We start from the raw sequence: 6,000 nt of genomic DNA, 5'->3' as shown, positions 1-6,000 counted from the left end.
ACACCCTTTCAGCTGTGGTTACAGGCTCTACCCCAATTAGTTCAGAGAGAATTATGTCGGTTCGATGATTACCTTCCATAGTTTTAGTTTCAATCTTAGTATAGTACTTAGTTAAGTTCTACAAAACCGGGTCTCTCAGATACAGTCACCCAGCTCAGCATAGAACTCAGTTCAGTTCTAAAGAATTAGGACTGTCAGAAGTTGTCTCTCAGTTAATAGTAATTCAGTAATTAGTAAACTCAGATATCAGTTATTTAGTTATTAGTTATCAAAACTCAGTACCCAGTGTTAACATGATCTTAAGTTACAGCATCCATAGTTAGGCGCATAGTATTGCATAATCAGTATTTATACAATAGTCTCACGTATACATGTACTCTTATTTAGTTATATTCATGTTACTCTGCCAATTATTGTTCATGCATATGAACCCATGCATTCAGTCTTACCTCACTTAGCATACCAGTACATTTAAAGTACTAACACATACCTTTCTTTTGCGCTATGATGTCTTATATCATAGGTTCAGATGCACGGGCTCCTGATCGAACTGGCAGTCCATCCCATCAGTAGTAGACTTAGTGGTGAGTCCTCATAGTTCAAGGACAAAGTTTTTATTTTAGTATTTCAGTACGTTTTTCAGTAGTTAGAGTTAGTTGTGGGCTTGTCCCATCAACTCTACTTTCAGTTAGTTCAGTGAGAGGCTTATTAGACTAGATTATTTTAGACAGATGTTCAGATTTTAGTTTTTCATTATCAATATTTGATGTTCAAATGTGAACCTTATGGTAATATCAGCCTAATTTCCATATTTTATTATTATTATTATTATTTAGATATTACAATAGGTACTAGTCATGGGTTAGCTTGTGGTCCTTCGAGATTATGAGTATCGTGTGACCTCCGAGGTGTAGATTCGGGGCTTTACACTAGCACATGGAGTAAAGAGATTCCCTTACTCCCATTGATTTTATAGAAGGTCCTACACTTGCATAGTAAAATATCAGAGCTAAAGAGGGATAATCTTCTAGAAGATGGAGTTTAGAAGGTTATTAATAGACGGACTGATAAGGTGTTAGCTCAAATAGAGTTTACTGAGAAGAGATAGGTAGCACACCGTCGAGCAGTACTCGGTGGAATTCGAGACAGGGTCATTAGAGGTCGACCTCAAGTAATCCTAGCATATCAGTATGTTCAACCATATGTTGATAATAAAAATTTAGGATACGATGAGCAGGCTGATTCATAAGCCATTATCCCTCTTTTTCACCTCCTGATATCACGTTCAATATCTTTAGTGCAATGATCCAGCTCTTGTACTAGAAGGGTTTGTTTTCGAGGTTTCCTATAGATGATGCAAACCTGCATCTGGAAAATTTTACTAGAATATGCACTTCACATACCATTCTGTGGGTAAATCAAGAGGCATTGAGATTGAGGTTGTTCCCCTTCTCACTTACAGGAAAAATATCTTTATATCTTGGGGAATTTCCATGAGGGTCTATTACTAAATGGAAGGAGCTACATAGATGGTTCTTGAATAGGCTCTTTTATCCATCCAGGATATTACAGCTCAGGGATAAGGATTATAATTTCAGGCAGTTGTAGTCAGATTCTATGTATGAGGCATGGTTTTGGTTCAAGAAGAGGCTTAGCATGGTACCCAACCTCCAAATATCCATGACAAGCTTGTCAGAGATATTCAATAGATACCTTACTACAATTTCCAGAGCAATGGGAGATTTTAGAGAATCCTTTATGAGATTACGATGGGATATAGCTATAGGTATTATGGATTAGATCTCATTAAATAACCAAGGGTGGCAAACTCAAAAAGTTGAGAGAGGTGCTAATATTTATGTTGTTGGATTTTCCAGTGAACAAAGAGTAACTGAGGATATTATAGTGCTGGAGATTTCACTATTATGGACAGAGATTGGTAAGTTGGTTAAACAATTTTCATTTACTAATTCTTCTAAAGTGCATGAAGTTGGGATATCTGAGGAGGCAAAGTTTGTAGATCGTCAGTGGATGGGTTTCTGAGCCCAAGGGCAAGGGAATTAAGGTTGAAACTATCATGATTATAGAGATAAATACATTCCACCTAGTAGACGTGAGGCAAAGTCTAGAATAGAAGAGATATTGGCCATGCTGATAAAGGGTCAAGAGAGCTAGGAGGCTTGCCTCATTGAACTTAAAGCTAAAATTTCAGGATTAGCCCAAAAGGTTGAGTGACATGTGATTGCTATTAAGCAATTAGAGCAGCAGTATGGGCAAATCTCTATCACCTTGGCTTTGATGTAGTCAAGTGCATTACCTGGTGACAATATACAGAATCCCCAGACATTTGTTCATTGTATGGCCATTGATAATTAGGATGACTCTTTCCTGATAAGCACATTTTTCCTACCACTGATAAGCCTAAGAAGAAGAACGTTGATCCTGATGAGCCACTTAAGGTAGAGTTTAAGAAGCTGACCTATAGTGATAATGATTTTGATAGTGATTGTGATGATGACTGGATTGGAGAAGAGCTTCGAAACATAGTGCAACAATTTAGCTCGGACTTCAGGCAATATAGGTAAGAAAAAAAAAAGGACCCCTAAGCAGTTACCATCCCATGTCTATTGGGCCTTATGATATTAATCACGTTCTATGTGATCCGAGATCAGGTATAAATGTTATGCCACTAGTGAGATACAAGATATTAGGGTTAGGAGAATTCAAGCCTACATTTGCAAGGCTTGTGATAGCAGATTCATCTATAAAGGAGCCAGTGGGTATAGTGAATGACGTGGAAATAAGAGTAGAAAAATTCACATATCCAATAGATTTCATAATTTTAGATTGTAAAGTGGAAACCCATTATCCAATCATATTGAGTAGACCCTTCTTGTCTACTCGTTGGGTGTTGATTGACATAGATTTGGAAGAGATCACTTTCAAGTGAAATGATGAGCATATTGTATTAAATATATGCATGACCATGCAACAGCCGGATAAAATAAGTGTAGTGGCAGTTATAGATGTGGCGGATGATGACATAATCATATTTAATGTGCCTGTTGAAGAGATGTTAGGTGTAGAAGCATTAGTTGTGGTGATTATGAACTTTGAGAGTGATGGGATGTCGGACTATGATGAGATGGATAGTGTACTACATGGTATAGGCTCTTACAATTATGCCCCTAAGAAACTGGATTTTGATTTGAATAACAGAACCACACCTTCTGCAACACTGTTGATTGAAGAACCTCTGATATTAGAATTGAAAGCCCTCCCATCTTATTTGTAGTATGCATTCTTGGGGGCCAACAATACCTTATCGATAATTATTGCAAAAAATTTGGCAGAAGAACAGGTGAAAGCTTTACTATCAGTGTTACAGAAGTTTAAGAGAGCTATTGGGTGGACCATTGCTGACATTTCAGGGATTTCATCAGGATTATGCACACAAAAGATACAGCTTGATCCAGACAACATTCCCAATATTAAGCATCAGAGATGACTAAACCCGCATATGCAAGAAGTGGTAAAAAAAGATAATCAAGTGGTTAGATATTGGGGTAGTTTTTCCCATTATACAAAGCACTTGGGTCAGCTATGTTCACGTGTACCAAAGAAAGGAGGAATCATAGTGGTTCTAAATGAAAAGAATGATTTAGTGCCAATGAGGCCAGTGACTGGATGGAGAGTGCGCATAAATTACAGGAAGCTGAACAAGTGGACATAAAATAACCACTTTCTGATGCCATTTATGGATCAAATGTTGGACAAACTAGAAGGCAAGGGTTGGTATTATTTTCTTGATTGGTATTTAGGTTATAATAAAATTATGATTTCTCTCGAATACCAAGAAAAACTACCTTTACTTAACCCTATGGGACCTTTGCATTCAAAAGGATGTCGTTTGGACTTTTCAATGCACCTGTCACTATTCAGAGAGGCATTATGTCTATATTCTCTGATAAGGTGGAAGATATGATTGAGGTATTTACGGATGACTTTTTAGTGGTCGAGGATTCTTTCGATGATTGTTTGGCCCATCTGGCCAATGCACTACAGAGATGCAAAGAATGCAGTTTAGTGCTAAACTGGGAAAAATGTCAATGGTAAGAGAAGGTATCATGCTAGGGCACAAGATCTCTAAACATGATATTAGAGTAGATAAGGTAAAGATTGAGGTAATTGAGAAATTCCACCACCAGTATTATTTCGAGGCATATGAAGCTTTTTGGGTCATAAAGGTTTCTACAGAAAATTCATCAAGGACTTCTCTAAAAGTATGACTCCTCTATGAAAACTTTTAGAGAAGCATTTGAAATTTGTGTTTTATGATGAGTGTATCAAGGCTTTAAAATGCCTGAAGGAGAGGTTGATTTTAACACCTATTATTGTGTCGCCAGACTGGTCTACACCTTTTGAGGTTATGTGTGATGCGAGCAAAGTGAACTTGGGTGTTGTCCTAGGCCAAAGATGAGAGAATATATTGTGTAAGACCCCGTGAAACTTCTGAGCTTCATTCAGTCCTTTAAGCTTATCAAGGGGACCCAGACTTAGAAAATTCTAACCAAGTTCCCAGACTTAGCCTATTTTGGCCTTCAAAAGTTTGCAATCTCATCTCACCATCTTAATGTAATTTAGTAGCCCGTATTTTCATTAATTCATGATCAGGAGGGTCAATAGGTGTTTCCAGACAAGTTTCAGATTTTTTAGAACACGTTTAGATCATGTTTGATGTTCCAAAATAGTAGACCAATGCGATCTTGGCGCGCCGTGTCACCAATCACGTTGGTCAACATTTGTGCAGGCTGCCAAAGCCAAAACTTATAAGGCTCAACAAGATCATGGAGCAAAGCATCGAGTATCACATCGTAGCCATCAACGCACTGCGTCGCTTATAGCGTAGGCACCCAAGTTTTGGTCATTAAATGACCGTGTCCTCAAGGGAAAAAGGGTCAATTTCCCACCCCTATATAAGTCACAAACACGTAATTTAGCCCTATTTCGCCCAAATTATAGTGGTTTCTCTCTCAAATCCATCAGGAACAAGCTTAGGGTTTCCAATTGAGGATCCAATTTTAAAAATTTCACCCTTTGTTTTCAAGAATCTTCCATCCAAGGTATGCATAGTGTTGATTTATGGATTCCATTCATCCATAAAGCTCAAGAACCCTATTTCAAAGTATAAATCATGATTTTTATGTTGTGGGTTGTTTTGTAACCATGTTTATCTTATTGTATGATTCCCAAGTTGGAATCTTTACATGTTTTTCATAAAACTACGTTAGCATGCAAGTTGAAATCTATGAATGGAGCTGTTCATAATGTGTAATTTGATGATTATACCTATGACCTAAGTTGTGCATGTAAGGTGTTTGATAAAATGCCTAGGAGGATAGAAATTGTGTATTATAGCTCAATTGTAACCCATATGATAAATGCATGTCTTACCCTTATATTCAAATGACTTCCATGTTATTGATGTGAAATGTAGATATTTTTTGGAATTCTCATGATGTTAAGTATGAAATTATGATACTTATTATATGCATTCCTACCATGTACAAGTTTATAATAACTATGTGCTTCATGAAATCCCCAACTTATTATATTATGGATTGTTAATATTGGTCATGTATTCAAGAACGTCATACCTTGTCAGTTTTCTTCTATCGAGTCCTGGGGGTACCACTACCCGAAAACTTAGTTGTGTTCCTAGAGCCAGTGTCATGTTTTCACGATATTCTCAGTCAAGCCATGGTCAATAAAACTCAGTCAATCATGTGAGTCAGGAAAGCTCAGTAATTCAGTAATCTCAGTAGTATTTCATCAGTCAACGAAACTCAGTTAACTCAGTCCAATTCATCTCAATTAATCATGTTTAAAGTCTATTCAGATGGAAGTAGGATTTAGCACCGAGTGAACCCAAGGATGGGAACTCACCTGCTAGTAGAGGGTGTGATTCTTTGAAGCAATCCTTGCATTCCAGAACTACGT

The sequence above is a fragment of the Capsicum annuum genome, chromosome 5 (genome assembly GCF_002878395.1).
Source record: "Capsicum annuum cultivar UCD-10X-F1 chromosome 5, UCD10Xv1.1, whole genome shotgun sequence".
Lineage (NCBI taxonomy): Eukaryota > Viridiplantae > Streptophyta > Magnoliopsida > Solanales > Solanaceae > Capsicum > Capsicum annuum.
Note: the sequence above shows the minus strand (reverse complement) of the source record.